The sequence below is a fragment of the Pogona vitticeps genome, chromosome 4 (genome assembly GCF_051106095.1).
Source record: "Pogona vitticeps strain Pit_001003342236 chromosome 4, PviZW2.1, whole genome shotgun sequence".
Classification (NCBI taxonomy): domain Eukaryota; kingdom Metazoa; phylum Chordata; class Lepidosauria; order Squamata; family Agamidae; genus Pogona; species Pogona vitticeps.
The window spans coordinates 223,943,308-223,955,383 of record NC_135786.1 but is presented as its reverse complement, the minus strand read 5'-3'; the positions used below and the strand labels follow the sequence as shown (position 1 = coordinate 223,955,383).

General features: G+C 43.1%; 1 protein-coding gene across 1 annotated transcript in view; it reads left to right on the top strand.

The window, feature by feature from the left end:
* EXT1 (exostosin glycosyltransferase 1) overlaps nt 1-12,076 on the top strand; it is a 290,661-nt gene that overhangs the window by 101,295 nt on the left and 177,290 nt on the right. The gene's annotated exons all lie outside the window — the stretch shown is intronic.

The following is a 12,076-nucleotide window of genomic DNA, read 5'->3' as shown; positions in this document are numbered from 1 at the left end:
TACCATGGTAATCGTCAAGCAGGGCACCACTGAATACATTTCTTACATTTTTAATTGTTTAAATTGGTTATTGTTTAATTTAAAATTTAATTTAATTTAAAATTACATGTCTCTGTTGGTCCTTCTCGATATCTCAGCTGCCTTCGATATTGTCAACCATGGTATCCTCCTGGGGAGGGTCTCCGAGCTGGGAGTCGATGGTCTGGCACTAGCCTGGCTCTGATCCTTCTTGGAGGACCATCCCCAGAGAGTACAGCTTGGGGAGAGTGTATAGGCTCTGTGGAATCTTAATTGTGGGGTTCCGCATGGCACGATTATCTCCCCAACGCTGTTTAATATCTACAGGAGGCTGCTGGGTCAGGTCATCAGGGGGTGTGGGGCTTCGTGTCATCAATATGCTGATGACACCCAGCTCTACATCTCCTTTTCCCCAACAACAGTGGATGCTGTTTCGTCCCTTCAGCACTGTCTGGAGGCTGTATTGAAATGGATGCAGGTGAATGGTCTGAGGCTGAACCCGGACAAGATGGAGGTCCTGAGGATGGGTGGCCCCAGTGTCAGTGGTTTGGGGAACTCCATCTCTTTTTTTGGGGGGTGACTCTTACCACAAAGAATTCATTTCACAGTCTAGGGGTCCATCTTGACCCGGCGCTTTCCATGGAGACCCAGGTAGCGTCAGTGGTCCATACTGCCTATTTCCATCTTTGGCGGATTGCCCAGCTGCGTTCCTATCTTGATGTGGAAGCCCTCACCACTCTGGTCCATGCGCTTGTAGTGTTGCGATTAGACTACTGCAATGTGCTCTACATGGGGCTACCTTTGAGATTGATGCAGAAGCTACAAATGGTGCAGAACGCAGCGGCCAGACTTCTTACTGGGATGAGAAAACATCAACATATCTCCACTACTCTGGCTTCCCTGCATTGGCGGCCCATTTGTTTCCGCATTGATTTCAAAGTACTAATGATGACATATAAAGCCTTAAACAGTTTAGGACCTCAATATCTGGCAGAACGCCTCCTTCCACCTAGATCTACCCAAATCACTTGCTTTATTCAAGATGGGTGGCTGAGGGGCCTAACGCCAGGGGAGGCCCAAAGAGAAGGAACAAGAAAGCGGGCCTTCTCGGCAGTGGCCCCTCGCCTCTGGAAAAACCTCCCCCCAGAAATTTGTCTGGTACCCTTGCTGGGTGTTTTTAAGAGCCAGCTCTAGACCTGGCTCTTTAGGCAGGCCTTCCCTCCTATCGATACCTAATTTGCCTTCTTCAATTGTTTTATTTTATTTTATTATTCTTGAGTGTTGTTAGCCGCCCAGAGTAGACTTCGGTCTAGATGGATAGGATAAAAATTAAATTAAATTAAATTAATAAATTTCATGGTCTATAGCCCTCTAGTGTCTAGATCTAATAAATACACCCCCTGGAAATATGTTCTGCGGAGTTTTATTTAGTATTTTCAGGCCGTGGATAAGTGAATCAGTGAATATTGATGCTGCAGATAGCAGGGCCTTACTGTATTGGCATGAACTGTAGGATGAGGCAGTCACATCTTCCTTGCAAACCTATTCCTCAGATGTTATTTGGCCTCCATCCCTCCCACTCCTTCTCAGTTTGTACTAAATAGGTGATGTATGCAGTGGGGTTGTGGAGCCAGGGCTCAGAAGATCAAAGCTTTCTGAGTAGCAGGAACTGTGACATCAATTGGTTCCCTGCTGAATCTTTCCTGTTCTCCTCAAATTTTAGCTGCAGTTCGTAGTAACAGTACATTTGTGCAAGGTATCTCTCCTATAATGTCAAAAATTAGAGTGGGCAATTAAGAACTACTAACTTTACAAAGCACCTGCTCATTTGTTGATATGGACTGATCCATCAAGCTGCATTTTTGTACTCTTCTTACGAGACTTGCTATAATGAGTCCCAGCACTTCCAAATTTACCGCTGCGCTATATATGGTAGATATGTCACAGAACACAGAAAGTTATTTTGAAGGAAGGTTTCGTTCCTGTTGCTTGCTGTAGTGTTCAAGCCGTAATTCGTTGTTACTTGAGGTGGTGTGCAAAGGGCAACCCACTGTGTTTTTTTTCTATTGTGCTTGCTACTTTTTCATTATTTCTGGTTAGTTTTTTTTAAATGAAAATATGGCTGATGAGTGAATAAAATAAAACCTTTAAAAAATCCTGTCAGAATGCCTTTGAAAAGTAAATTAGAATATTATCCATTGTGATATTACTTTGAAATGTGACTGCTTCTCTCCCCTCTTCTATCTGGGCAACTCATTGCAAGTCACTATGCTTGTTGTTCTTAACGGGATATAGTCGTGCTTAGACATGTGAAAAAGACCAACCATCTCTCTGAAACGTGGAGGGTAAAGAGCAGTACTGCGAGCCAAAGGCATTGGACCTGCCAATAGGTGTGTCATTTGTGAGAAAGCTCGTTCAAGTTCCTTTTTTAGATTATGGCTGTCTTTCCCTAAACATAGGGTGTATGTAATCATTTTTAAGGGAGTTACCCATATGGCAGAAAGGAAGCTGTGGCGAGCAGTCTCTCTGAGAAGGGAAACTGTGGCCAGCCTGTGTGTTCTTGATCTCAGTCTTCACAAGGCATGGTGGTCAAGGAGGAGAGAAGTGGAAAGAAAGAAATGAGCTGAAAAGACAGAATGCCTTCCTTTGTCCTGCCTGCTTCTTTTGTTGTTGTTTAGACATTAAGTTGCATCCGACTCTTCGTGACCCCATGGACCAGAGCATGCCAGGCCCTCCTGTCTTCCGCTGCCTCCCAGAGTTGGGTCAAATTCATGTTGGTCACTTCAGTGACACTGTCCAACCATCTCGTCCTCTGTCGTCCCCTTCTCCTCTTGCCTTCACACTTTCCCAACATCAGGGTCTTTTCCAGGCAGTCCTCTCTTCTCAAGAGATGGCCAAATTATTGGAGCCTCAGCTTCAGGATCTGTCCTTCCAGTGAGCACTCAGGCTTGATTTCCTTTAGAATGGATAGGTTTGTTCTCTTTGCAGTCCAGGTGACTCTCAAGAGTCTCCTTCAGAGTCACAATTCAGAAGCATCAATTCTTCGGCAATCAGCCTTCTTTATGGTCCAGCTCTCACATCCATACATCACTACTGGAAAAACCATAGCTTTCACTATGCGGACCTTTGTCAGCAAGGTGATGTCTCTGCCTTTTAAGATTCAGCCTAGGTTTGTCATTGCTTTCCTCCCAAGAACTGGTGCCTCTTTTGCTGATCCTCAAATGCTCACCTGGATCATTTGTTAATATTAAATTGGAGCAGATGTATCAGGGTAGGTGAAAACGTAAAGGGTTGAATTGAGGTTGATGCTTCACATGTGGTTGAGCTGCAACTCCCAGCATTTCTCACCATTGGCTATACTGGCTAAGGCTGCTGGGAGTTGCAGTGCGGCAGTGTCTGAAGAACTGCATTTTGCCCATCCCTGGCTTAAATGAATGGGATCGTGATATCTTGTAAAGAACGCAGGCAACATTTTAGTCATATGGCTTTATTGTCAGTGAGAGGCTACTTACTGAAACCTACCTCAGTAGTAACACATATTTCCGTAAATTGCTGGCATCCACATAACATTGAAAGCTGGCTTTGCCATGACCTCTTATAAAGCCTTGAGTTGGGTTTTTAAATATCTTGTTACTGCAGCATATTGAACTAAAATTCACGTTGCCAAATGGAGGAACAGATGGGCCTCGGAATGCCTTTTCAGCCATCTGGCCAGAATGCCAAAAGTGTTCTCTGAAGGAGAGAAAAGTGGCTCTCGAAATGCACTGCACTAGTTTTCTCTTTGTTGGCTGAGTTCTCGATCCAGACCAGTGGATCTCTCAGCCTTTTAATCTTGTGTCTCACTAGTCCCTCATGCAGTGGAACCGAGGCCCAGCATATTGGAAACAGAAATGTCACCTTTTCTAGGAAGGACACTTAGATGTTTGCAGGTATTGTGTTATTATGTTTGCCATTTGTGGTAAGGTAATGGTCAGTTTTACTGCTCCATCTCTGCTCTGCTTTCCACCTCCATCTACCCTTGGAACGGATGCTTGCTGTTCAATTATCCTTCCAATGCTGTGAATTGCTTAAAAGAGAATGGCTTTGCGCATGGCTGTCTTGGGCCTATTTCCTGTTATTCAAGTATGACATTGGGTGGGTTGACACAGACCATTACAGGAGAGAAGGCCCCAGATGTGTAATATCTGTCCCATGCTCAGGTCCTCCTGATAGCCAGCACATGCTGCTGTTAAATGCCGAATCAGTTCAAAATGAATCTGAACTAACATTAGATCTGATTGAAGGTTAAAAAGCCGACCTGGCACATAGAACTGAAACCTGGGTGGGAGATGAGCAGCCCTTTCACAATTATTCCTCCCAGGATATTTGATGCAGCATCATGACAGGTCAAGGGAGCAGGGAAAGGGCATTGCCATGTTGTTGTTGTTTAGTCGTGAAGTCCTGTCCGACTGTTCGTGACCCATGGACCAGAACATACCAGGTCCTCCTGTCTTCCACTGCCTCCCGGAGTCTGGTCAAATTCATGTGGGTTGCTTCGATGACACTGTCCAACCATCTCGTCCTCTGCCGTCCCCTTCTCCTCTTGCCTTTACAGTTTCCCAATATCAGGGTGTTTTCCAGGGAGTCTTCTCTTCTGGCCAAAGTCTTGGAGCCTCAGCTTCAGGATCTGTCCTTCCAGTGAGCACTCAGGGTTGATTTCCTTCAAAATGGATAGGTTTGTTCTCTTTGCAGTCCAGGGGACTTTCAAGAGTCTCCTCCAGCACCACAATTAAAAAGCATCAGTTCTTTGGTGATCAGCCGTCTTTATGGTCCAGCTCTCACTTCCATACATCGCTACTGGAAAAACCATAGCTTTCACTATGCAGACCTTTGTCGGCAAGGTGATGTCCATTAACATCAGCAGGAACTCTGTCCTGTTGGGTCCAGGTGTGGAATGTCTTTACTGCATGCTGGACCACTGAGACAGGACTGGTGTTAGTGTGCCATTCTCACCCCTCCCTGCCAGACCCCCATAGAATATGTCTCCACTGCTGTGTTGAGGTTCTCCAGACTTTTACTTCTTCGAGATTGACCGGTGTCAATCTGGAGTTCACGGAGGCCATGTCTGCCATGGGTCTGTCCCAACATCCTATGGGATTTATGCATGATGCAGGTCCCAGATTTGATCTGGTGTTCATATCAGGAAAGGAAAAGAGGTTCTTCTTCATGGCCTCTGTGAATGTGCACACAAATGGGTTTTACTGCGCCTGCGCAGGACTCCTCGGAATATTCTAGAGCTTAAAAATGTGTGATTAGTAGGACGTTACCCCATGGTGCACATGCTCCGCCTGCCTGTAATACCTCAGTTCCGAAAAGTCCGCCGCTGTCAAGGCTCTGACCATAGCAAAGCTCAAGACATCAAGTCAAAATATGGCAGTCGGACTAATTACCGGTGCCAGGAGATAGGAACACATTTCCCCTGTCTTGGCATGCTTTCACTGGCACCCTGTCCATTTTCATATTCATTTTTAGGTGCTGGTCATAACCTGTAAAGCCCTTAACGCTCTAGGACCTCAATATTTAGCAGAACGTCACTCACACAAAATAGCTATCCACCTCACATGCTCCTTGCTGTCTTTGATATAAAGAATTGCAACAACACTAGGAACTGAGATTTCTAGGCCATGGCTCCTTCCCTCTGGAATCAATTTCCTGTAGGGGTTTGCCATCACCTACCCTCTCTGTTTTTAGGAACTTAATTAAGACTGAATTATATAAAGCTGTCTTCTACTATTGTGACTATTGTCCTGAGATGTTCAAATGGTTGTTTGAGTTTTAAAAAAAATCTGGTACATCCCTGCTCAACGCATTTCTGCCTCTAGCCCACATAAATGGCTGACAGCCACTTCCAAGCCTGTGCAGTTTGCAACAATTTGGTACTCACCTTGCAAAGTCTGCTCATTCTTAATTTAATAGGATGTTCAGTTCCATTAGGACTGACCTGTAGGCTGTTCATATTCAATTTTCTCACTTTTTTGGTCATTTTGAAGGACATTCTAGAAACTGCCAAAGCCCATGTTTTAATTATATCTTTATTAGGCTGAGTAAAAAAGCCGAAAACCCTCTGTGTACGTTGTCAAGATAAAATACTTCTTTGTCAGGGTAATGCTACAAAGAGGAGAGGATGGAATAGGGAAGGACTGGCGGTAAAGCAGAGATCTCTGTGTGCCTAAGACATAAAGGGGACAGAATTGCAGATACTAAAACACCACTTCTTAGATGTTAGATTTCACTCTGAATGACCCCTAGTTTTGCAGAGGGGGCGCAAAAAAAAAAAAGAAGCAATACATTTTGAACCTCCACTTTAAAAAATACAAGGGAAAACCTATGGTCCCCAAGAGTGTCTAGAAATGGTAACTCTAAATGGGGTGAAAGGAAGCAGAGTGGAATGGCTCTATACTTGGATTCTTGTCTACCAGAATGGAGTTGGAATAGAGAAATCCTTCAGATTTAGAAATAAAGATCTGATTGTGTGGTAGAATTTTAATTCTTGGGCCAGGATACAAGTACCGGTATGGTTTCAGCTGCAAATCTGATCCTGTGAAGCAGAACAAAAAAAAAGCCTTTAAAGAAGATCACTTCAGGAAAAGCCTCACTGCTCATCTTTTCTTGCTTTTGAAGTGTGTGACCTTTTTTTAAAAAAAAAATCCATCAACATCCAAACCAGGTCAATTTGCAGGAAGGGTATTGTTCCATCTTTGTGTGACCACAATACAATCTGGGATCTTTTCCTGCAAATGTAGAAATGCCACATGGTGCTTCTTTAAGCAGTTCTGTGTTTCCCTTGCTGGTAGCTGTGGAAACCTTCACAAGGAACTCACGTTCTGGATGATCAAGAAGGCTTATGGTTTTTGGTGTTGAAGAAAAACGCAGGGAGGAGGAGACTTCACATGAAGACTGCTTTCCACAGGAACTTGCTCTTCTCCGCTCTGAAGCGTATTTAAGCTCTGTCAGGGTCTTTTGCTAATAAGTGGTCTACTACCATTTAGCTGTTAGTGGAATTTGCCTGGCTCATTAAAAAAAAAAACGACACTGTGAACTTCTAACCTCTTCAATATTGTTATTGCTTATGTTGTGTTTTGGAAAAGTTTGACTAATTAGTACCCTTACGGGCTTGCAACTTTCACAAATTACCTTCAGCATTGCATTTTTATGGTGTGGTTCTGAGTATCTGCACGGTTGTCTTTTAAGTCGAGGGGAAGCTGAAAGATATGTCAAGAGATGAGGGAGAAGGAGTGTTTAGATATGTTTTTAATTTGAGGCTGTGGAGATTGGAGTCGTAGACTCAACAGTTGGAATCATTAGCATTCCTTTGTGTTGACAAGGGATTCCATGTGGGGAAGTGGTGCTTTTTTAAAAAATTGTGGACTTGCACCTCTCAAGGAGCCTCGTAGCACAGTGGTTAAACTGCTGTATTGTAGCTAAAACTCTGTTCACGACCCCAGGTTCGATCCCAGATAGCTGGCTCAAGGTTCTTTCGGCCTTCTACCCTTCCAAGGTCAGTAAATTGAGTACCCAGCTCACGCGGAAGGGGGTGTACACAAAATGTAGCCTGCAAAATCAAATTGTACACTGCCCAGCAAGTGCTTTAAGTGCTATCGGGCTGTAAAGAAGCAACACACTTTTGCTTTTGCTTTTATGCTACTGACCTTTACTCATGTAGCATTCTTCCAAAATATTGAGCAAAAAAGGAGTACTGTAGAACTATCAACTGGCCTATAGCTAGGCTGCAATCACTATGCAACCTGGGATCTTAATGGTTTTTTAAGTCAATTCTTAGTTATAAAGTCCTGTATAGATGTGTACTTGCAACTCACTTGTATTTCATAGTTCTAAATGTTAGGACTCTGTTGTACCTGTGAATCAAAATGATCAAGAAGTTCAATTTTTATAATAAAATATGGAAAGTGGTGGCGCTGCGGGTTAAACCGCAGAAACCTCTGTGCTGCAGGGTGAAAAGATCAGCAGTCCTAAGATTGAATCCACGTGACAGAATGAGCTCCCATCACTTTTCCTAGCTCCTTGCCAACCTAGCAGTTCAAAAGCATGGAAATGCGAGTAGATAAATAAGTAACATCACGATGGGAGGGTAACGGTGTTCCGTATCTAGTTGTGGCCATGTGACCACGGAAGCTGTCTTCGGACAAAACACTCGCTCTGTGGTTTGGAAACTGAGATGAGCACTGCGCCCTAGAGTTGGACATGACAGGACTAAATGTCAAGGGCAACCTTTACTTTTACTTTATGGAAAGTTCGGAGGCCATAATTCTCTGTCTTCCCAATTTTAGGGTTGGGTTTTGGGTTGGTTTGTTGCTGCTATTGCTGTTAGCCTTGTGGGCTTACATCTTTTGAAAGGTATTGTGTATCAGTGTGGATCAGCAGCTACAGTGATGAACTGGGACTTGAGAGAACGAGCAAGGTGAGAGAGTTCACTAATGTATAAGGTATCCCTGGGAGATGTTGGTTTAGTCACTGTTCCTTAGTCTGGCCTTACTTCACGGGGAGAATAGCTGTGTATACCATCTTGGGAGCACTGGATGCAAGGTGGGATGCTTGAGAAACAAATAGATAACCAAATTTCTATTTATAGAAGTAACATTTGAGTAATATGTTTTATTAAGGTGGGCTGAAGTATCACAGAGTGGCAAAAATATTACTTACTGAGTATCTCCCCTGTTGTGAACGAACACAATTATATGTTGTAATAGGAGGATTTTAAAGTCGTTGCTGTTGTAGTTTAGTTTAAAAGAATGAAACAATAGTTCATGCAAAGTGGGACCAACGTGGAGATTTAATCTTCACTTCTGTAAATCTTTTCTGATTGGACTTCTTTCAGTCTGGCAGGGTGGAGGAGAGCCAAAGTAAAGCTGCGTGCCAGTAGAAAATGCCATGATTACTCATGTCCAGATGTGATCATCTTTCTTCTTCTTTAATTACAGCTCTATTTGTGTCACTGTTCCATTTACATACCTGCCAATAGATTTTTTTTTAATGCCCGGGCAAGGCACTGGGAAATGATAGCTTAACCCTAACCGATTTGCACAAGTTAGAATGGAAAGAAAGCTTTAAGAAAGTAAAAATAGTCTACCCTCCTTTCTTTGGTGGTTTGTGGATTTAGGGGTACATTTCACAATATTTTTTTTCAGGAGTGGCTCCCCAAAATAGATTATTTCCATCTAGATTATTACATCTTGTTGGCCTTTGTTAGGGACTTGGGAAAGTGTTCAGGATCTGGCATTTCATACAACAAGTTCCTGTGATCAGTTTAGCCCTAGTCTAAGAAGTCAAAGGAGGACCAAAGACTATGTTAAGGCTAGAGCTGTAGTGCAGCTATGAAAAACAGTTGCCCAGAAGGCTTTGAAGGGATGCTCTGATTTAATAAAATAATACAAGTTTTGAGTGGCAAATTTATCTCAACAGAAACATGTGGATTACAGTCCATTTCTTCGAATACGTATGTACTCAGAGGGGTGTGTGTGTGTGTGTGTGTGTGTGTGCGTGCGTGCGTGCATGTTTGTGTGTGTGTATGCGCACGCATATGTGTGAACACACGTACTGAACACATGGTTAGCAGGGTGTTGACTGTGAGCTCAGAAAAGAATTCCATAGAGAAAATAATTGGCAATGGCAATTAATGGTTGACCATTAAGAAGATTTTAGCTGCTGCCACTTTCTGTATCTGAATTTTGCTCTGATCACATGTGTAGCATCACACTGACAGCCAAATAAATCTCGTGTGCACCTAGACCTATGCTCTACCATCGAAAACTGTGGGTTGTCACCTGTGAAAGTTCATGTTCTGACAACTTTGTTAGCCTGACATGTTATCTGGAAGAATTCCCTGCCGTCTAAAGAACACCTTTCATATCCTTGGTTCTCTCATTGGAAAGAACACCTTTCATAACCTTGCTTCTCTCATTGGGCAGAACCAGCCCAAAGTTTGGGAGCCGTTCATTACTCAGAGAGAAAAATGGCCCAGATTGCAGTTGCTTGCTGCAGCTGTGTAAAGAGGTGGCAGTTCCTAGTTTCTCCCAAAGGCTAATGCTGTGAATCACACCTGTGATTGGATGTGCATAGATGAGGAATAATGTAGTCTTTTGTTCAGATTTCCACTTTAAATCCCAAGGAGATATCACCTTGATAATAACCTGCTTACTTAGTGAGTAAGGCACAGGAGCTTTTGTGAGATGTATTAAAAGTGATCTCTTGGCTTTACATGACTTCCATTGTGTGTTTTTTTTGTATTGTGTGCTGTTTTCTCTTTGGAAAATTCTGCACCAGTGATGAATGCTCTCCCAGATCCAGGCATTTTTAGGGCTCATAGGAGTCTTTAGAAAAGAGGGCAGTTGATTGCTTTTTCTTGCAGAACCATTCCATTAGATTCTGGCCTCAGGTTCTTCCATCGCCTGTGCAAGTTGTGAGGCATTTTCGTGAAGTCTCAGTTGAACAGTGAAGACAGTATTATGGCGGACAAAGTCTTAAGATGCATGGACTGAATAGATACTAATGTACTGAACCACTTGTTTTATTGAGAGTCTTGCTAAATGCCTAAGTGCCTTTGCTTTATGGTTGACTTGTTAGTAAAATGGTCGTTTTCCCGCCTCTTAAAACAAGCCTTAAGATGAGGAACTGTAAGAAGGAGGATCAAGAGCCTTGACTTTGTCCTTCCACAGTTAGAACCAGCTGGGAAGTGGACTCCATGTTGCACGGTCCCTGTCTTTCCTGCTCAGCGGCAGCTTGGAATTCTAGATAAACTACAAACACCTTTTAAGACAAGTCTTAAGATGCACAAATTACTAAATTGGGAGGGCAAGGGTGTGGTGAAGGATGAAACCATCCCTCCACCTGCGCACCCTGCATCAACCGCAGTGCATCTGTCTCTCATTCATTCTGTTGGCCTTTTCTGTTGTCTCAGTGGTGAATCTCAGCTCAGAGGCAAAACCGTAAATCTGTCTTCCTAGCATGCTATTCCGTTCACCAATAAACTTGGGTTGCATCTTTTTTATATATCGAGAGCCTGAATTAGAGTACTTCCTGGATTATAATAATGTTATATAATTTATTCTTCAAAAACGTACCAAATTGAGCAGCTGAGGCAGCGTCCCCAGAATGTGTGTCCTCTTTTTGGAACCGTGTAGAATACGAGCCTGGAATCTATTTGGCCAGAGTTGCAGTTTCTTTCTCGGTTCACTAATTCCGTGAACCGCAGCCTCTGCTTGTTGTTCAGTTCAACACATGCAAGCTGGAATTGTTTGCAGAAAATGAATGTGTCTCCCTGAACGATCATGGAGGTCTCTGCCTCTAAGGCTGGTAAGGAAGAAAAGCAGGAGCGCATAGTTGGCATGCGGAAAATGGGGGTGGGGGGGGAGAGGAAGCAGCTTCCAGCTAGAAATTTTTGACTCTGATTCTTACAAAAATACAAAATGGCCTACCCAAAAAAAAAAAAAAAAAAAAAAAAAAAAAAGGAGAGAATTAAATTACACTGAAGCATACCAAGTATGTAAAGTAGTGTGTATGTAGAGGGGTAGGTCTGTAGGGTGGCCACATCCTCATCACAGGAAAAAAAAAGAGAGTGTTGCATCACCAAAACAAAAGTCAAAAGAGAACATGGATCCTCATGAAATTGTATATGCTCATTTACATAGACTGATGCCAAATTAGAAAAAGGCATTTGTACTTTATCTAGAATTCCAAGCTTTGGAGCAGGAGAGACTGTGACCGTGCAGCATGGAGTCCACTTCCCAGCCGGTTCTAACTATGGATGGACAATGTCAAGATTCTTGATCTTCCTCCTTCCCTTATCTTCACTTCACAGAAAGAGCACATCCTTGGGCACCTGCCCTCATGAGTTCTGTTTCTCTCTAGTCAAGCTCAAACATACTTCTTAAAAAAACAATAAAAAAACAATGAAGCAACATCTGTTTGGAACGGGAAGTACCCTTTGAAAGCCAAAAACGTCTACAGGAATGGGTGAAAGGACAACATATGTGACAAAATAAACACTGCAAAGTTTTTTCTT